This window comes from Nycticebus coucang, chromosome 3 (genome assembly GCF_027406575.1).
Source record: "Nycticebus coucang isolate mNycCou1 chromosome 3, mNycCou1.pri, whole genome shotgun sequence".
Classification (NCBI taxonomy): domain Eukaryota; kingdom Metazoa; phylum Chordata; class Mammalia; order Primates; family Lorisidae; genus Nycticebus; species Nycticebus coucang.
Window position 1 is genome coordinate 122,534,834 of NC_069782.1, and position 22,401 is coordinate 122,557,234.

Consider the following 22,401-nt stretch of genomic DNA (forward strand, 5'->3'; position numbering starts at 1 on the left):
GGATGTTATTTGGCAGTAACGAGAAACCAAGCACTGACAAATGCCACACAGTTGTGGACCTTGAAATCATTATGATATTGAAGGAAGCTCTTCACAGGGGACCACATATTATCTGATTTCACATACAGTGTAGGAACTCCTGGAATAAGTAAATCCATAGAGGGAGAAAGTAGATTTCTGGTTGAATATCCAGGTGTGACCACAGCCTCTGCACACTTGTCCACACAGTTTCACAGACCTGCTATGCTTGGGAGAACTTTCCTTTTTTTTATTTATTTATTTATTTATTTTTTTGGTTTTTGGCCGGAGCTAGGTTTGAACCCACCACCTCCAGCATATGGGACCAGTGCCCTACTCCTTGAGCCACAGGCCAAACCTGTACAGAGCAGCCTTGATCCTGTTAGTGGCCATGAGGTTTTCTGTCCTATGTGGGAAGAAGGCACGTCCTGGAGCCAGGCTGCTTGGCCCTGGTTAGCCTCACCACTTGCTCCTCTGCTTTGTTCGGATCTGTGACCCAACAGGCCACCTCACCTAAAGTGGTTCCGTCCATCACCCCCTCCCCACTCCACGCACTGCATTCTGTTTCTTCCTGGTCACCTGGAGGGGCACGTGTGCACTTGCTTAGTTCTTTGATGTTCATCTCCCCCACTAGAAAGCAAGCTCTGGGATCACAAGGACTTTGTTCCTCTGCCATGAAGAGTGTGTCACAGAGGGCACACGATAACTAGTGAGCGAATGATTGAACAAATTAATTAACTAATGCCTAGTTTGATCTCTCAGCTTCATCATGTACTAGCTAGAAAATCTTGAGCAAATTACTAAATCTCCTTCCCTCAGTTTCCTCATCTGCATAATAGCATATTAATAGCCATGACGATTAAATAAATTGATACTTCCAAAGCACTTAGAACAGGGCCTGGCACATAGCAGCATCCATTGTATGTGGGCTCTTACTATTTGTATTGAGTACCTCAAGGCAGGGTCACACCATAATCTCTTTAGCTCGTTTTCTCTTCAGCTTGTTTCAACATGGGGCTGCCATGCAGGACTTTGAACATAGAACCATGCCATTTTGCAAGTCTATCTGTTGGATGAATTTCTAGGATTGGAATTGCTGGGTCCATGCATTTTTAATTTTGAAAGATAATGCCAACTTGAAGTGATAAACAGTGCTAAGCAGAATTGGACCACACTGGAAAGGCTGCTCCCCAACACCAGAGGTGTTTATTTAATCACTAGGCTAAGTGACCAGGTCTCAGGGCTGTGGTGGCAGTAATTCCTTCTGCAGGTGGGAGGCTGGGCTGTGTGATTTGCAAGGCCCCTTTGGATTCAGAAAACTTGATGTTCCATACTATTCTTGGCTAAGTGCCGGACAAATTTCTAACCTAAACATGCAAACCTAAAATATTTTCATTTTTTTGTCCAATTGGTAGTAATGAGGAGAAACATGCTTTTAACTTATTTTTAAACTAAGAGCCAGGTTTTTTGTTTACATTTAGTGTTTTTTCTTCTTTTGGACCTGTTTGAAGCTATTTGGTATAAAATCTTTTAAACATCGAAAATACCTTTACAAAAAGTAGTCAATTATTTGAACTCTCCCTATACACATTAAGCTTTTCTATAATGATTAGGTGGGAGGTGGGTCAAGAAATATTGTATTTCTTTTTTAAATTTTATTTTATTGACTCTTTTTTCCCTGTTGGGGCTAGTCAGTAGTCCACATTCTGCAGCCACTCAAATGTCAAAATGTTTCAAATATATATATAAAGAAATGAATAGAAGCGTCCTTGTTCTTTAAATTATTTCTGTGTTACCCTGAACTGTAAGTGAACCCTCCTTGCTTATAAAAGAAGCAGCTGTTCATGCAATTGAAACCATGGTTCATTACAAGCTGACCTCGGATTCAGGAGTAAAACTTCCTCTATTTTACTACGACTATTCAGACAGGGACTGGAGATAAACAATAATCAAAATCAGGATGGAACTTGACTGGGAAACCCTCTATGTTCTTTGGCAGAATTATAGCAGCTCTCGAATTGCTAGGAATGAGGCAATGTGAAATGACCCTCAAACATTGCCTTCGAAATGCAGTGGGTCCAGGCTGCCAACTCTGAGCAGACAAAGGCCGATTGTGACAACTTCTTAAGCATATACTTATAGAAACATTAATTATCACCAACCCTATTTTAAACATTTATAGAGAGTCAAGATGAAAGGGCCCTTTTATATCCATTTTTATATTCTCCCTTGTGAGGAACTATGATTACAGAGTGTTGAGGTTTTTTTTCTCTCCTTGGAAATTCTTATTTCTAAGTCTTATTCCTAAAATACTAAGTTCAGTTGGAGGCTTACATGCTAATCAAGTTTGATATGAGAAGATAGCAGGGAAATTAAGTGGGCGAGTGGGTGTAATGTCAGGAACAGAGTGGGAGCCTGGTTGCAGTGTGGGAGGTATGGGCACCTTAAGCAGGAAATGACTCGTTTTGGAAATGTGGACATTCAGTTTGCTAGGGTGCCAGTGGAAGCCAGTTCTAGAGTGAACTGGCTAAGGTCTAAGGCAGTGGTTCTCAAACATTAGAGTTCATCAGAGTCTTGGGTGGGGCTGCTTTAAAAATAGAGATTATAGGGTCCTAACCCCTGGAGAATCTGATCATGTGTGTCTGGAGCAGAGCTGGGGGCATGGGGATGGTGGCAGTGATGGGACAGCATTTTAACCAACGCTCCTGGTGATTTGGATGCAGGTGGCTCAGGCCGCACTTTGAGTGGAAACTGGTTGAAGATTAGTAATTCCCAGGCTGTCACTCAAAGAACATTTATATACTTGCTTTCCAGAACCCAACCCCACAGTCTTCTCCCCAAGGCTCCTCTATGGCACACTGCACTGAAATCAGCTTCCACAATGGTCTGCAGCAGGCTGTGTGCAAGGGTGTTCTTGCCTGAAGAATGCTTTGAACTATTGAAGTCAATTGTACTTCTTCACAGAGTCATGAAAAAGAGAGGAGAAAGAGAGAGCACAGGCCAAACTATCCACCCGCGGGAATAAATGTCCTTGGCATGTAGGATGCCGGACTGGGCATGATGGATGAACAGACTGGCCTTGGTAGGGCATGATGCAATATGGGAACCTATCTAAAAAGCTAGGCCGTTTGAAGAAATCGCAAGGCTGCATGAATTCCATTGAGCCCACAGCTGAGACTCGGCTCTGCTTGGGTTTCCCAGTGCCCACTCCTTCTTCTCCTCCCTCCTCTGCCTGTACTCCCACCTCCTGGCCCAGAGAGCCCACCTACGCACACCCGTTGACGGTGCCCCTTCTCACCCTCTGCTCTGCGCAGGTGAACATGTATCACTGGAAAGGCAAAACAGAGTGTCAGAAGGCCAGGAATGCGCTTTCCATCAGCCCAATGTCCCTTCTGTTCAGTCTCCCAGAGACTGAATAGCACCACTGGACCAAGGCCAGCACAGGCCGTGGGCTCTCTGCTCCCTCCTTCTTGCTTCCAGCCTTCTGTGCGGTTCCCGTGTTGGATCAGGTAGGAGCGTGTGTCCTTCACCCCAAAACAAGTTCTCTCTCAGTATTGCCAAGGCCAAAGCATTCCAATTCGGGATCAAAAGAGGGGACTGTTACATTTGTTAAGTGTCTACCATAGCCAAGCACTCTGCATCCTTCTCATATTCAATCCTAACAATAACCCCACAGAACAAACATCATTATTTCGGTTACAAGTGGGGAAGCTGAGGCTGAGAGATTCTATGAACTTGTCCACGATTATACACATAGGACTAGAACACATGAGGTAGAGGGAGGGCTTTATACTTTTTATTTCATGTTTGTTTTTATGATCTGCTTAACTCTGAAGCAATTGGTGTTGGTGCACTTTATACACTGTCAGGAGGCAGCATCTGGAGAGGTTAAGAAGGGGGCTCTAAGGTCAGACTGCTTGGGGCTGTGCCTCTCAATAGCCCTGAAATTTCTGGCATGTTTTCTCTGTTCTCATTTCTCTGGGAACAATAACAATATTGATAATACCTCATAGAATTTTAAAAACACAAAACAAGAGGGGCTTAGCACAGCGAAAGTGTCTCCACTAATATTAGCTAATTATTATCATTATCACCATCATCTTTGCAAATTCCCTTGAAATGGGGCATAAATGAGAAAAATGACCCAATGGTGGTGGAGCGAATGTATGAAGAATGCGCGCGTGCACAGAAGAGCTGCAGCGCGGGTTGGGTGGTGGGAGGGGTGGGTCACAGAACGGTTGCGGTGCAGATATGCTCCTGTCCTCATAGACAAAATGAGCGGACCCATGTGGGGGCCGACCTGGGCGGGGGGTAGCTGCCCCCTCCCGCGTGCAGACTCAGCAAGCAGATCCAGGTTCGCGGAGGCCAGATGGGCTCGCACCCTTGCAGGGATCGCTCCCTGGGCCCTCAGGAGTCTAGCCCCAATTATGCTGCCACTAATTACCTTCCCAGCTGCAGCTGCGGGACCCCGCTGGGTGGGTGGAAGTGAGGGTGTGGAGGTGGGGGGGATTCTCAGAGATTAAAGAGGGAGGCGTTCCCGACCCCGCCCATCAAGGCAGCGCCTGCAACCGCTTTGTGCGTCCCTGCCCTTTGCCAGAGGAAGTTGCGCCCAGATCTGCGCACCCTGGGGAGGGACCAACCTGAGGGATCTGTTAGACCGGGTCAGGGAAGTGGAGGTTTTGCTGGGAAGAGAGGCCCGATGGGGCGGCCGAAGGCATTATGTTTGAGCCTGATTTTCTAGATGGCAAAATTAAATAAGAAAATTAAATCACCTACCCAGGTTTGAAGTTGAGTCCAGAACAAGGCAGTTAGAACAGTGGGCTCTGGCCTTAGAGAGAAAGAGGGAACTCATAATACCAGCTTAACTCACTTGGCAGGATGCTTGTAAGGTCCAACAGTGATAACCTTGGACAAGCAATTTGTCAACTGTATCATAAAGTCGCCATACATAGGAAAAACGGGAAACTAACTAAATGTGTCATTATTTACAAAATATTCGTTACAAAGTTTTACAAAGAGACACATTCTTACCTGATTGAACACAAGAAACCAGGCTGGAAGCAAGGAGGGAGAAGAGAGCCCACAGTCTGTGGAGAATGGTTTGTTCAATAGACACTTTGTAAATTTTCTTTTTTAGAGACAGAGTTTCACTTTGTCACCGCTGGTAGAGTGCATAGCTCACAGCAACCTCAAACTCCTGGGCTCAAGCGATTGTCTTGTTTTAGCCTCCAGAGTAGCTGGGACTACAGGGACCTGCCCCAACACTCTGCTAATTTCTTAGAGCCCAGGTCTCAGTCTTGCACAGGCTGAACTTGAACTCCTGAGCTCAGGCAATCCACAAACTTCGGCCTCCCAGAGTGCTAGGATTACAAGGTGAGCCACCACACCTGGCCTGTAAACTTTTTTGTAAAATTTTGTGAATACGTCATGTGCAATTTAGAACACGCTGAATTTCCCTGTTTTCATCCAGTAGCCAATATTTATTATGTGCCCGTTAGCTTAGTAAATTATTTTTACTATGTCTAAGTATCTGTGGGGCATATACATTTTCCTTTTTTTTTCCTTCTGAGACAGAGTCTCAAGCTGTCACCCTGAGTGGAGTGCCGTGGCCTCACAGCTCACAGCAGCGTCTTGGACTTAAGCAATTCTCTTGCCTCAGCCTCTCAAGTAGATGGGACTACAGGTGCCCGCCACAATGCCTGGATATGTTGTTTTTGCTGTTGTTGCAGTTGTCACTGTTGTTTCAGCTGTCCTGGGCCAGGTTCGAACCCGCCAGCCTGGGTGTATGGGGCTAGCATCCTAACCACTGAGCTACAGGCACCGCCTTTTTTTTTTTTTTTTTTTTAGACAGTCTCACTTTCTAAAAGAAAGACGCCAGAGTGCTGTGGGGTCATAGCTCACAGCAAACTCCAACTCTTGGGCTCAAGCAATTCTTTTGCTCTGGGACTACAGACACTTACCACAACACCCAGTTACTTTTAGAGACAGGATCTTGCTCTTGCTCAGGCTAGTCTCAAACCTGTGAGCTCGGGGCAGTCCACCCACCTCAACCTCCCAGATTGCTAGGATTACAGGCACGAGCCACCATGCCCAGCTGGCATATAATTTTCCATCCACCTGTCCAAGAGTAATAACTATAATAAAATAAAAGTATCAATTGTAGCTTATTCAGTATCTACTGTGTACCAGACATTTTAGGTTCATGGTCTCACTGAATTGTTACAGTTGTAATAATGTGGCTATTATCAGTCTATTTTGTAGACAAAGAAACTGAAGCTCAAGGTGGTTAAGTGACTTGCTCTCCATATGGGATATGCAGCAGTGGGTCAGTGCCAAAGTCAAAATTCATACCCACAGTCTAACTGCAAAGCCCTTGCTCTTGATTGCTGGTTAAGGGAGGGATGTATTTCTCGTGAAGGATCAACCCCTGACTGAAGGCAGGTTTAGAGCCATTGCTTCACCAGAATGGTCAAAAAAGGCTTTGTGGTGGGCAGGATGCAGAAGAGTATCTGCTGGGTGAAGGGAGGAGGCATTTCACCCAGAGACAGGGTCAGTGAGGAGACAAGGACAAGAGGAAGAGTGAGGACAGTCACAGCTGCCACCACCTTGCTGGATCTTCTCCACCCCCACCAGGGAGGAGGCGGGCTGAAACTGCCACTCTGAAGAACGCATGCTCTAAGAGCTCTGTGACTTCCCAAGGTCACTTCCCTACTAAATGATAGAAACGGGTCCTCAGGCTCCTGGCTTCCTTTAATTTTATAAGCAGCAGGAAACCACGACGTTTTGTGGGTAGAGCATGGGAAGTGGGAACACAGGACTCTCTTATATCATTAAATACGTGATTTTCATTATTTGTATAAGAACATCATCCTTAAATTTTTTTTTTTTGGTGCCACTGAGACCCCTTTGGCGGCCTAGTAAATTCTATGGATCTCTTTGTCAGTAATAGTTTTAATCTTTCTAAATTGTAGTAAATACATATAACATAAAATTTATCATCTTATCTATTTTATTTTATTTTTTTATTGTGTGGGATTCATTGAGGGTACAAAGAATTAGGTTACACTGATTGCATTTGTTAGGTAAATTCCCTCTGGTGTACAGTTTGGTGGCATTAAGTACAGTCACCCTGCTGTGCTACCATCATCTCCATCTGCCCGCAAAGTTCTTTTACCTGCAAACTGGAAACTCTGTTCTGTTAATCAGTAACTCCCCATTCCTACCTCCCTTCCAGCCCCCCGGCATCCACCACTCTATTTTCTGCCTCTATGAATTTGACAACTCTCGGTACCTCAGATGAGTAGAATCAGACAGTATTCGTCCTTTCGTGACTGGCTTATTTCACTTGGTGTATTATCCTCAATTGTTTATGCTGTAGCATGCGTCAGAATTTTCTTCCTTTTTAGGAATGAATAATATTCCATTATATGTGTACAGGCAGTCCCCAGGTCACTAACGAGATAGATTCTGTAAGTTTGTTCTTCAGTTGAATTTGTATGTAAGTTGGAACAGGAACATTTACCTGTTACCCGTGATTGCCTCTGTTTATAAGTGCAAGGAGTATGTCAGTCGGATGTTTGTGATGCGAGGATGCCACATTTTGTTTATCCCTTCACTCACTGAGGGACACTTGTGTTGCTTCCGCCTTTTGGCTATTGCATATAATGTGCCCAAAGTGTTTTTAAATGTATAAAATTATGTATATAGGTATATGTATATATTTATACAAATGTGTATACAGAAACTATGTACATGATTATGTGATTACAAGACAAAGACAATATTAATTCGGATATATAGTTACTGATTTTTAAAAATGGATTGTGATATAGAATATTTAAGCTCCCTAATGCAGCAAATAAAAATTTAGCAGCAGGCCTGCTAACTACCTTAATTTTGAAACAATGATAAATGTAAAGGATATTTTGAGATATCGGCAATAACTGGAATATCAGTACGGCTAACATTGCTGTAGTTTGTTGCCTACGTTGATAATCCAAGGAAAGGCTAAATTTCAGTTGGAGATGTGTGAAAATAAAGATGTAATTATTTCCCATACAAGTCTAGGACCCCCTGCAATTCTCTTCCCAGGCCCTTGGAAATCATAGCAGCTTGGGGCCTTGGTGAGCACACAGCTGGACTCTGTTGGCCTGAAGTAGCCTGAAGGGAAAGCTCAAGATTCAAATGTTTTAGTTTGGGATCATCTTTTTTCTGACTTGGCCTAGCTGTGTGAATTGGGCAAAGCATTTAGCTTCTTTGAGCCTCAGTTCCCTTGCCTGTGGTTGGATACCAATCTCCACCCTTCAGATGTTACAACTTCTTGTGACTCCTGAGGCTCCTTTAAAAAGATGGAGGAAGCAGGCATGTGTTTTGGTCCAGGTTTATCTAAATCTCCAAATCCCTTCTCCATCCATAATGGAAGGCTTTTTACATCCATGTTTTCCAGAACCTCCTCTTTTTCCTGCCATCCAGGGTGAACAACACAACTAAACCAGACCCCGACTTTTCCTACCATCCCAGCCTTTTGGGAGCCAAGATTGGCATCTGGTTTTCACAGACCCCAAGTTGTCTAAAACTTTTACATACCAGGGGGTGGTCTGGGATCCTATCAGGGGCCATAAAAGACCATAGGCAGCAAAGATAGGGGATCAGCAGGGATATTCCTAAACAATTAGGCAGAACAGGATAGCCACAAAGGGAAGTTGATACGCAGGTGCCCAAGCATTCCAGCAATGTGCCTTAAGATAACCAAATCCCTGGCTGAGGATGGCAGATGGGAATTCACTACATTTGCTGCTTGTTGGGTAGGTTTGTTCTCTTCTGTTAAAATATTAAAATGCTAAACATCTCATACGATAATACTTCCTAAACAACCTATGAAATGGGATAATACTAGTTTGTAAGATTGTAGATTGATTGAGACAATATTTATAGAAGCTGAGGCTGAGATAGCTGGGAGGGGATTCAGGAGTGCCCTCACTGCAAGGCCTCTTTGCAGGAGTCAATGATAGCAATTTGGTTCTTGGTTGTAGGAAAAGGGTGAGTTTTTCCCTCATTAGGAGTGGGTGGGGAGGAAGGGGAAAATGGAGAGTGTGAACCACCTTCCTGTCTCCCTTTCTCCCCATACTGGGCTGCAGTAGGAAAGATGCTGTGTTTATAAAAGAGTTTTTGAGAAGGAACATTTCTTAAACTAATAGAGGCCATCTACAGCAAACCCACAGCCAATGTCGTATTGAATGGAATTAAATTGAAATCATTTCCACTTAGATCAGGAACCAGGCAAGGTTGCCCATTGTCTCCATTGCTCTTTAACATTGTAATGGAAGTTTTAGCCATTGCAATTAGGGAAGAAAAGGCGATCAAGGGTATCCACATAGGGTCAGAAGAGATCAAACTTTCACTCTTGGCAGATGATATGATTGTATATCTGGAAAACACTAGGGATTCTACTACAAAACTTTTAGAAGTGATCAAGGAATACAGCAATGTCTCAGGCTACAAAACCAAAACCCATAAATCTGTAGCCTTTATATATACCAACAATAACCAAGCTGAAAAAACAGTCAAGGACTCTATTCCTTTCACAGTAGTGCCAAAGAAGATGAAATACTTGGGAGTATACCTAACAAAGAACGTGAAAGATCTCTACAAAGAAACTTTAAGAAAAGAAATAGCTGAAGATGTTAACAAATGGAAAAACATACCATGCTCATGGCTGGGAAGAATCAACATTGTTAAAATGTCTATACTACCCAAAGCAATATATAATTTTAATGCAATTCCCATTAAAGCTCCATTGTCATATTTTAAAGATCTTGAAAAAATAATACTTCATTTTATATGGAATCAGAAAAATCTCAAATAGCCAAAACATTAATCAGCAATAAAAACAAAGCTGGAGGAATCACACTACCAGACCTGAGACTGTACTATAAATCGATAGTGATCAAAACACCATGGTACTGGCCCAGAAACAGGGAATTAGATGTCTGGAACAGAATAGAGAACCAAGAGATGAATCCAGCTACTTACCGTTATTTGATCTTTGACAAGCCAATTAAAAACATTCAGTGGGGAAAAGATTCCCTATTTAACAAATGGTGCTGGGTAAACTGGCTGGCAACCTGTAGAAGATTGAAACTGGACCCACACCTTTCACCATTAACTAAGATAGACTCTCACTGGATAAAAGATTTAAATTTAAGACATGAAACTATAAAAATACTTGAAGAAAGTGCAGGGAAAACTCTTGAAGGAATCGGCCTGGGTGAATATTTTATGAGGAGGACTCCCCAGGCAATTGAAGCAGTATCAAAAATACACTACTGGGACCTGATCAAACTAAAAAGCTTCTGCACAGCCAAGAACATAGTAAGTAAAGCAAGCAGACAGTCCTCAAAATGGGAGAAAATATTTGCAGGTTATACCTCTGATAAAGGTCTAATAACCAGAATCCACAGAGAACTCAAACGTATTAGCCAAAAAAGAACACGTGACCCCCATCTCAGGGTGGGCAAGGGACTTGAAGATAAACTTCTCTAAAGAAGACAGATGCATGATCTACAAACACATGAAAAAAAGCTCATCATCCTTAATATCAGAGAAATGCAAATCGGAACTACTTTGAGATACCACCTAACCCCAGTAAGAGTAGCCCACATAACAAAATCCCCAAACCAGAGATGTTGGCGTGGATGTGGAGAAAAGGGCACACTTCTACACTGCTGGTGGGAATGTACACTAATATGTTCCTTCTGGAAGGATGTTTGGAGAATACTTAGAGACCTAAAAATAGACCTGCCATTTGATCCTATAATTCCTTTAGTAGGTTTATACCCAGAAGACCAAAAATCACAATATAACAAAGACATCTGTACCAGAATGTTTATTGCAGCCCAATTCATAATTGCTAAGTCATGGAAGAAGCCCAAGTGCCCATCGACCCATGAATGGACTAGCAAATTGTGATACATATATACCATGGAATATTATGCAGCCTTAAAGAAAGATGGAGACTTTACCTCTTTCATGTTTACATGGATGGAGCTGGAACATATTCTTCTTAGCAAAGTATCTCAGGAATGGAAGAAAAAGTATCCAATGTACTCAGCTCTACTATGAAGCTAAATTATAGCTTTCACATGAAGGCTATAACCCAACTATAGCACAAGACTATGGGGAAAGGGCCAAGGAAGGGGAAGGGAGGGGGGAGGTTATAGTGGAGTGAGGGTAATGGATGGGGCCACACCTACGGTGCATCTTAGAATGGGTACAGGCAAAACTTACTAAATGCAGAATACAAATGCCTACATACAGTAACTAAGAAAATGCCATGAAGGCTACGTTGAACAGTTTGATGAGAATGTTTCAGATTGTATATGAAACCAGCACATTGTACCCCTTGATTGCACTAATGTACACAGCTATGATTTAACAATAAAAATGAATTGATTAATTAAAAAAAAAAAAGAGCTTTTGAGCCTGTGCCCAAGTGCTGTTGGCTCAGAGTCTGGGGGACAAAATGTCACACTGGGCAGGGAGAAGGCTAGTGTTCCCATATCCCTCCCATTCTGCCTGAAGGGGCCACCACCATAGTTCCTGTGGGGACAGGACACAGTGCCTCACAGAGAAAAAGATAATGAAAGGGCCGGTCATGGAGGCTCATGCCTATAATCTTAGCACTGTGGGAGGCTGTTGTAGCTGGATTGCTTGAGCTCACAGTTCGAGACCAGCCCGAGCAAGAGTGAGACCCCATTTCTAAAAAATAGCCGGCATTGTGGTAGATTCCTGTAGTCCCAGCTACTTGGGAGGCTGAGGGAAGAGGATTGCTTGAGCCCAAGAGTTTCAGATTGCTGTGAGCTATGACTTGGGGTGACAGAGTGAGACTCTGTCTCAAAAAAAAAAATCATGGGAGACTCCCAACTGTGAATATGGAGAACACATTCTGGTGGGAATTCTAGAAAATAAGCATTGAGGGGAAGGGGAGATGTGAAGCCAGGCCTAATTTGATGAGCAGGTGAGGGCTGGGAGCTGGCAGGGTTGTAATGCCAGGGTTGTCTCATTTGCACCATTCCCCCTAGAGCGTCATCCTCTTCTGTCTCTGAGTCTGGGACCTAGTGCAGTATCGCATACATAATCACTCACTAGTAATGTGGTTGCTAAGGTATTGCTCTTTACCAATGGTGTAGGAGAGAAACTAACACAGTCAGATGGCTGCTTGTGAAAGAGCTGGCATTCAGGCAGCATCCCTGGACTCAAAGCTCATACTCTTTCATTCTAAGATAACTTTCCCTCTAAATTTATTTTGAACAAAAAGAAAATATCTTTCATAAGTTAAGAATTGAAATACTATATGTCCCAGCAATTCCACTCCTAGGAATATACCCAAAAGAATCCAGGACAGGTAACCAAACAAAAACATGTACAAGAATTTTCCTAGCAGCACTGTTCACAATAGCAAAATGTGGAAACAACCTAAATATCTACAAACTGACAGATGGACATCCCTACTTTGGTATGTCCATACAATGGAATAGTATTCAGTCATAAAAAAGAATGAAATGCTGATATATTCTGCAATGTGGACAAACTTTGAAAACATTATGCTGAATGAAGGAAGCAAGTCATAAAAGACCACACATTATATGATTCCAAATATGTGTTATGTCTAGAATTGGAAACTCCATGGAAAGGAAAAGCATAATAGTGGTTACTGGTGGCTACTGGTGGGGAGAATAAGGGAGCGACTGCTAACGGGTACAGGGTTTCTTTTGGAGGTGATAAAAATGTTCTAGAATTAGATAGCAGTGACATGGTTACACAACACTGTGAATGTGCTAAATGCCGTGGAGTTGTACATGCTAAAAACAGTTAAAGTGGTGAATTTTACCTTATGACTGTTTTACCACAATAAAAAGAAAACAGCAAGGAGCAAACATTTAAAGAGAAATGTTAACACATTTCAGGTGCTTTCTTACTCAGCAGCCTATTTTCTTGATTTTTAGTGCAATAGTATCTTCCCCATTAGGAAGTAGGTAGGCAACCTCATCTAAGCAGAGTGCAGTTGAGAATCAGGAAGAATGCACGGCTGGCTCTCAGGGCCCTTCAGTACCCATGATAAGGCCTGCAGGGTGAGCCTATGGACTGAGCCCATTTGTGTGCTACAACTGAGTACTTTCCCAGATCATAATGATTCTCTGAGTTATCAAGATAACTCCATTCTGTGTCTCTGCCACACAATCTTTGCCTTCTAGATTTGCTTTCTGCCTCATTGCATAGAAAATTATGTGTTCCTTGGTTCATTTCTAAGAACTTTGAATATTTTAAAGGAGTTTCAGGAATAAATTATGTCATATAAACTCAGGTCTTCCAATGTTTTTCATTAGGACATTACTCTGAACCTAGGACCAGGTGTTCGCTGACAAGGCAGCCACAATATTTCCAATAGGATGCTGGCCCTTGGGTCTTTGAAATGTGGAGCAGGGTGGTTTTTGACACAGGACTACTATGAAAGTCAAATACACAAATTACACTATTAATTATTGGGTGGGCAGCAGGAATTCTCTGTGTTTATGCAATGCAGATGCTAAGAGCTAACGTGTAATAGACATTTGTGCACTCTGCGTATAACCTAGGGCTGGGCACTAGGGTGAGCACTCTACACAGCATCTGTGTACATGCAGGAGGGGAATTCTATTTTAGTCTAAGTTAACAAATAAACTAAAAGAGAAAGATGGCAAATAACCTATCCTGGTCCCAGAGCCAGTCATTGATTGAGCCAAGATTTGACCCCAGTGGACTAAGCCAGTGTCAATCTGAGCACTGCCTCTTGAGTATAACATGTCACATTCTTCATAGAATGTCAAGGAAAGAGTCAAGCAGAACTGAGGGATGCAATCAATGCTTCTTTAAAGCGACTATCTTTGTATGAAATTACACCCGAAGGTCACTACAGCCCGTTCAAAGCTTGTTGTGAGTATCTCTTTTCAAACTCCATATCAGGTACCATTCATTGCAGCAGCTTGAGTGCTGAGAAATACGTCCACTTCAGTGGGCATGTGTATGCCACGAAAATGAGCAAATGCTCCTCAGTGAGGGCTTTTCTTCCTGGAGATCCTGTTAAACATTTGCCAGCATACCACTGGCTACAATAATTTCTATTAGCAGAAAGAATTAATAATAATATATGATAATGATAAAAATAGCATTTTTTTCTTCATTTGCAAAGTTGCAAATGTAAACCACAAATTCAAGAGGACTCCTCGTGGTGAGTCTCAATCTTGAAAGAAACCAATGGAAAATTAGGAAGAAGCCTGAGATTGGAAGCAGACTCTGGTTTTGTGCTGTTCCTGGGCCACAGCTGCCATTCTTTGAAACAGACCCTGAACACCTACATTGGGTTGTCCCATTTAACCACATGGCAAGCAGTAGGTACTGTTATCAACTGAGCTTTAAGAATGAGCCTCAGAGAAGTTAAGTAACTTGTCTGAGCTGACAAGTGACAGAACCAAGAGCTGAATCCAGGCAGTGCATTTCCACAACCTGCCTTCTCTACCACTGGGCTTTATGACTTCAATGTTTTTGAATTCACCATTTCTCTTAGGTACTTCTGCTAAGGATCTTCTTAGTTCAGGGTGCCGGGGAGAAAGCAAAACCAAAACAGTCAAGTCTATGCACTAAACAGAGCTTATACTCTACACCAGCAACCAACATTTATTGAGTGCTTGCTGTGTGCCAGCACTCTGCTAAACTGTCTTACCATGTTGGGATAACGGCATAACTGCTGGTACAAATTACTTGAGCATGGCCAGGTATGTAAAATGGGGGTATTTAACTACTTCACTGGGTTGTTGGGAGAATGAAATGAAGTGATAATTTGTGTGTAAAGAGTTTGGCAAAGTGTTTGGTGCATAATAAGCCATGTGTGCTAGTTTTTTGTTAGCACTACAATTCCTTTTCTCTATAAGAAAGGTACTATGGTTATGCCATTTCACAGAGGTATAAACTGAGGTTCACTGGGAACACCGACCACCTAGCCAGGGTACGTGCTGCCATGGGAGTACAGAATGGGAACCAGGAAGGGATTAGGTGGAACAGGCTGAATGCCTGTTAAGTTGGAAGAAGAAAAGAGAAAATAAGAAAGACATGGGCAGAGAGGGTAGTTTTATGTAGAGTGACAAGATGTAGGGGAAGCATTTGGGAATTGCCAAATATGAGCGACCCCAGGAAGACAGACCTCTTTCATTAGCCTGGACTCTGGCTCATCTCTGGGAAATCTTTCCTCACAGCCGCCTTCCCCCTACTAGCTTAGATTAGGTATCTCCCAACCCCCACAAACTGTCCTATAGTCCTGTGAGGGTGTCTGGTTCTCAGCATACATTATATTGCACTGATTGTCTGTTTGGGTCTCTGTGTACCTTTCCAGGCCAGGGACCTCATAATCTCCCCAGCCTCAGCACACAGCACTGCTGGTTATAGCTCAGTAAATGTAAGTTAATCTGGGCAGAAAACTACCTTTACGATCAAGAAGAGACTAAGCATTAGATCTTTCACCTCTAGGAGAAGTTTATAGGCATAAACACATATTTAGAAAGGGGAGTGGAGTGTTAGGACCTTTATGACTAATAACAGTAGTCCCCCATTATCTGCAGTTTTGCTGTCCACAGTCTGGAAATAGTTTGAGAGAGCAAGAGAGATGGACAGGACACATTCACAGAACTTTTATTATAGTATATTGTTAACTCTTACTGTGTTTAATCTATAAATCAAACTTTATCATAGCTATGTATGCATAGAAAAAAGCATAGTATTTAGAGGATTTAGAGTTATCATAGTTTCAGACATCCACTGGGGTCTTGGAATGTATCCTTGGATCAGAAGGGACTGTTAAGTCTAAAAAGGAAGGTCATGTTTCTGCTCTTACAAAGAAACTTAGTACGGTTTTTAGGATCCTCACAGGGTTTTGAATAGAGTGTCCAAGTTTCTCAATGCCCTGGAAACAGCCCTCAGAATAGGTGAGTGATCACAGATCACAAAGCTGAGATGGGCCACTTGTCACCTGGATGTGCCATGATTTGTCTAACGCGTGGCGTGCATAGGCTGTTTTCATTCGACTCTTCCACGCAATGCTGAAGAGCATTTCTGAACCCAACAGCCTTGCACTCTTGTGCAAGTACATTCCTAGAGGGTAATTACTGGGTCAAAAGCATTCTGAGAAAGGTTTGATTTTAAAAAGTCCAATATTAGGAAGTGCCCTGTGAAACCCTGGCTAATGACAGTTACCTCAGAGGCAAATACCTCAAGCACCTTTTTCTTGGACTTGTTATTTATCTATTCTGATTCAACACGAAGGTTCACAACTCTTGCGACCCAGTTTTCTGTGAGATTGACATTGCAGTAAGCGGCAGGAATGCCCAGGAGAGCAGGCCAAGAGGCAGAGAGGGCCAAGTCCAAGATAGCAAGAAAAACAACCTTCAAGAAGCAGAAATAGAAAAGATGGCTTGGGGCTTCAAGAAAGGTTATGTCAAAGGAAGAAGGGAAATAAGGCTAATTTCTCCTTGAAAAAGGATCTTATGCAATGGAAGTTTTCCTTTGAGAAACGCATTAGGCTAGCAAACAGCAAGGTTCTGGAGGGAAAGGGTTTTACAGCAGGAAGAGACCCATAGGATTCATGGCCTTGTTTTACTGATGAAATGAAGCTCAGGGAGTGACCGACTCTCTCAAGGACACGGGGCCGGTCAGGAGCTCTGGGCAGACCACAGCTCTTGCTCCTCAGTTATGCTGCATCATGGCCCTTATTTTTCCTTCCATGCTTCTCCACTTATCCCTTTATAATTACTCTCTTTAAGCAATATAGATTATTCATGCAGAGCTGAAACATCATTTTTCTCATTTCACTGAGTTTAAATAGAGATGACAGGGCCTATTCTTAATGTTTAACAATCAAAACCAATTATGGCTCTTTCTTTCCCTCTTGCAAAAAACACACTGTCCTTTTCAGAATGTGGTGTTTTTATTCTATGGCGTCAACAGGCCAACGAGAACAATAATCTGGCAATAAAACCTCCAGAGTAAAAGTATACTAAATATAATCAAGTAAACCCAGTTATTCAGGATTGTGGAAATAGCGCCATGGATACAAAATAAAGAATAAAAAATAGCTCAAAGGATGCTGAACTCATGGGCATGAGTCAGGGCACACTCATGTGTGTTTAGCTAGTGATGTGACCAGCTGCAACAAGCTCAATTTCCTCCTGCCCTTTGCAGGGCATTGGCAAGCCCCTCGATACTTGGTTGGTACTGAATCTGAATTCCTCAAACTTCCCGAGCTATGCTTAGCTACACCAGAAAATACTCCCACCTGGTCCCTATAGCAGAGGAAAACTGAATTAAGAGCCAACCTAAGCCTTAGTCCAATTAACTATTTATCCATCATCCATCCATTCCTCCATCTCTCCATCCATAAATCCCTCCTTCCTTCCATTTGTTTATCAAACATTTGTTGAGCTTCCAGGATGCAAGACTTCAATTAGTGAATCTGGAAACGAGTTCCTGATTGAGTTTTGGCTTTTCAATATCCCCAGGTATTTGCTCCTTGTTTATAGAAAGGACTAGCCAATCCTGAGTTTTTGTCCACCCGTGGAAGTTACATGGACATGGTTGGCCTTCTCTATGTCATTCTAAGTAGTAGAGTGGGAGAAATGAAGCAAGAAAAAGAATTCCATGTTAAAGGGAATTTTATTTTTCTTGGACTATCCTGAAAAAGTCGTTCTTTTGAAAATCCAAAGAAGAGCATTTGCCAGTGCACCCTTTAGGGAGGTAGGAAGAATTCCAGTGGATCCCAGGAAGGCAGGCCTTATTTAAGAAGGAAATATTCTTAGAGGTCCCTTTCTCATGCGTAGACAATCCTGGCTTAATCCTATACTGGATGCACTTGACGCCTGTGCCAGGGGAAAACTACACCCTCAGGTGCATAAGAGACTGTGGGAATTAGCCCTGCCCTTGTTCCTCCTTGGCAAAATTGCCCATGTTTCAAGTTTTAGGAGACTAAAAAACCCAGAGTGCTCCCTTAAAAGGTCCCAAGATAAGTTTATAAAATGTGAGTATCTGAGACTGGGAGCTGTGGCTCCCGTCTATAATCGCAGCACTTGGGAGGCTAGGGTGGGTGGATTGTCTGAGCTCACAGGTTCGAGACCAGTCTGAGCTAGAGCGAGACTTGGTCTCTACCTCATCTCTAAAAATAGCTGGGCATTGTGGTGGGTGCCTATAGACCCAGCTACTTGGGAGGCTGAGACAAGAGAATCATTTAAGCCCAGGAGTTGTATATTGCTGTGAACTGTGACACCACGGTACTCTACCAAGGGTGACAAAGTGAGACTCTGTCTAAAAAAAAAAAAGTAACTATCTGAAATTGAACAAAGAGGTGACAAAGATGGATAAGATTAAGCTAACCCCCAATCCCAGATTGTAAGCTCTGTAAGGACAGGGACCCTGTTGATCAAATTTACTGTTTTAGGCCCAGTGAGGTGGCTCTTATTTACAATCCTAGCACTCTGGGAGGGTGAGGCTGGTGGATTGCTTGATCTCAGGAGTTCGAGACCAGCCTGAACAGAGCAAAACCCTTCTCTACTAAAAGTAGAAAAACTGGCCAGGCATTGTGGCTAGGGTGGCTATAGTCCCAGCTACTTGGCAAGCTGAGGCAAGACAATCACTTGAGCCCAAGAGTTTGAGGCTCCTATGAGCTATGATACCATGGCACTCTAGGCTAGACAACAGAGTGAGATTCTGTCTCAAAAAAAAAAAATACTGTTTTTAAAAAATGTCCTAATGTCTAGAAATATGATGTTCAGTGCTCAACAAATACTCATTTAATTAATATCATTACTGTTGCAGTCTCATGGTAAATGTTAGTAGCACCCAAACTGCTAAGCAACAGAAAGTATGTCCGACTTGGCGTAAGCAAGCCTGGGTCTGGTTCCCGGCGTTTCTATTCACTAGCTGTGAGCATCAGTTTCATGTCTCTAAAATGGAGCCAACAGTATGTAGCTCACAGAGCTGTGGGGAGGATTAGACGGAATATTGCAAAAGCCCTGGCACATTGCCTGGCACAGTGGTACGTGCTTAATACATTTGGAGTCCATTGAGTAGCATTAAGAGGCTGCGTACATTTTAGCAAAAGGCCTACAGTGAATCTGAGAGAGCAGCACGACTCAGGCACACCCATGTACACCTGTAGTTGCAGCTGCGAGGACAACTGAGGTGGGAGGACTGCTTGAGTCCAGGAGTTTGAGTCCAGCCTGGGCAACACGAGACCCTGTCTCTTTAACTTTTTTTTTTTTTTGAATGAAAAGGAAGCACTAATAAAAACATAAGCACTGAAAGAGAAGCTAAAATCATAAAAATGTCATCTTATTCCAATGGCCAAAGCATTTGGTGACTGATATGAAAAATATTTTTTATTATTTATTTATTTTCTTTTTGTTTTTTGAGACAGAGCCTCAAGCTGTCACCCTAGGTAGAGTGCCATGGCATCACAGCTCACAGCCACCTCCAACTCCTGGGCTTAAGTGATTCTCTTGCCTCAGCCTCCCAAGTAGCTGGGACTACAGGTGCCCGGCCACAACTCCCAGTTATTTTTTGGTTGTAGTTGTCATTGTTGTTTGGCAGGCTCCAGCTGGATTAGAACCCGCCAACTCCAGTGTATGTGGCTGGTGCTCTAGCCGCTGAGCTCCAGGCACTGAGCCATGAAAAATATTCTTAAAAGGTAAATTACTGGATAAAGTTTTACGGGTGGTTCTTTGACAATTTTCAGGGATAACCTTATTTTAATGTGAACAAGATAGCTTTCCTGAGTTATCAAGGAATAGTTCATTAAAATTTGTTTTCAAGGTTTTTGTTTTAAAAAATCCGAAATTTGGAAATAAAGCAAAGAAGTTATTGTGTGTCCTTGTTTCAATGACATATTAGAGAATTGTCTATCAAGCTCACTTAAGAATCATCCAATGCTCTGGGAATTATCTTTTTTTTTTTTTCACTTACTATTTACTTTAATATTTGTATGGGCTGAAAGTTTGTATTTCCCCTCAGATTCACATGTTGAAGTCTTCACCCCCAGTGTGGCTGTATTTGGACATGGGGTTCTCTAAGAAAGTAATTAAGGTTAAGTGAAACTGGGTGCAGGGGCTCCGGCCTATAGTTTCAGCCACTCAGAAGGCTGAGGTGGGAGGATCACTTGAGGCCAGAAGTTTGAGACCAGATGTCATCTCAAAAAAAAAAAAAAAAAAAATTAAATGAGGTCATAAAAGTGAACTCTGATGCGATACCAGCTCCCACACACTGAGGACATAGCAAGAATTGGCAGCCATCGGCAATCCAGGAAGAGTCTTCACTGGAAACTTCATCAGTCCTTGATCTTGACTTTCAGCCTCCAGACTATGAGGCAGTTTAAATAACATAAATCTGTTGTTCCACCTAGACCGTGGAAGTTGGATTTGACAGCCTGAGCTAACAAAGACACTATTACTTAAGGTCCAGCTTCTGTAACTTTGTCTATTAACTATAGAAGATTGATCAATTGTTTTGTAGGTGTTTATAGTAGTGATGTCAACTATTTCTGTTTGTAGAAACAAGAGCCCGAAAACCAGTTTTCCTGACCTGCAGGTTATTAACCATTTTGTATCTAATGTTACAATCTCAGTTTCCATTTTTCTGCTTCATAAAATGCTGTTCACAGTTTCTCCTTATTAGGAATGCTTTCAGATGAAATGTAATGCGTGTAGCACTTACAGGGCGCTGCCAGACACAGAGTAGGTCTCAAATAAATTATACTCACTATAGTTATTTAGATCAGAAGCCCACAGATGTATTTTGTTTGATTTGTGCAGTTCTTAAAATTTTGAGTGGCTAATAGGTAAAAGTCAGAACATTCCACATACTTCAGCTTCTTTTGAAATATCAAAAGATCAGACAGACAAGGCTTAAATTCTTGCATGGCAACCAGCAACTCTAAGTGGGTGGCATCTGCCCTTTGGCATGGGCAGATATTGTCCCCCTTGTCACAGGCCATATCCTTTGTTCCTTTACATTCCCTGCTTGGTCCTTGAGGCTTCAATCTCTGGCTTAGAGCATCATCCTCTTGTAGCTTCAGCTACAGTTTCCAGAGGCCCAGAACTGGGAACCATCCAATAGGACCTCAGTGGTGCTTTAGAGGAGTCCTTCAAGGGCTTGTGGTTCAATATGATGATAAGGGACATCCTCACAGGGCCTTGGCCCCTTCTTGTCTTTCCCCCAGCCCTGCTGGAAGAGCATGATGTGCTCAGAAGGCGTGCATGGGTAGGACATCCTCCTGAGACTCTCCGAGGTCCGCTGTGTCCTGCCCAGACATTCTTCATGCCTTGATGGCTTGTAGCCCTTTGGCCAAGCATGGGACTAGCTAATAATAATAATTAACCTTAGTATAGAGCATCCCCTATTACCACCACAGCCCACAATTTGGATGGAGTAGGTATCACAGGTGCACAATCTGAAATTCCAAAGCTCTAAAACTCCCAGTTCTTCTTGTAGTAAAATCTAACCTGAACCAACACGAAACTATATATAGTCTTTATTTTTCTCACCTAATTATAAATACTCTCACATTTTGCTGCAGAAATGCGAATATGTTTGATTACTGGGTTGTGTCCTCAATCCTGCTAGAGGCATGGTAGTCACATGGCGCTCACTTTGGAAAGTTTGAAAACCTTGCTCCAAATATTCCAGATGAAGTATAGAGAACATGTATGATTCCCATTTTACAGATGAGGAAATAGTGTCCTTGAGGAATTAAAAAGGAAAATCCACATGATTTCCTGACCACCCACCAGTCAGGCCTGCCTGATGAGTGGCCTTGGGCCACATGTGGCCTCTCTGGCTCCCACTCCCTCTGTCTGTGAAATGCAGGGTAGCATGACTAGCTGTGTGCCACACCCGGTGGGCGTTAGGTCATGTCGTTCTCTCTAAACCCGTAACGTGGGTGGGGTTGTTATTATCTCCACTTTGCTGGTGAAGAAATGGAATCTCAAAGAACTGAACCCTCTGGCTGTGGGTCACCTGCCAGTCAGTGGAGAGCTGCCACGTGACCAGGTCTGTCCGAGTTTGGCATCAGACACCCTTTCAAGATGTTTGAGGGTCCTCGAAGCTCTAAAAAGAGTCCCTCTCTCTTATATCTCTGTCAGATTTCTTCACTGAACAGAACACCTGGCCTATTTTACCTCCCACTCCTCACATTCCAGTAGCTTGAGAGGGAGGCCAAGAAAGCTTTGAAAATGCTATTTACTGGCCCCCATCTCCTGCCGCCCAGGGGAGGGTTAAAAAATGTCCACTTTCAAGCGATTGGGAACATTTCCT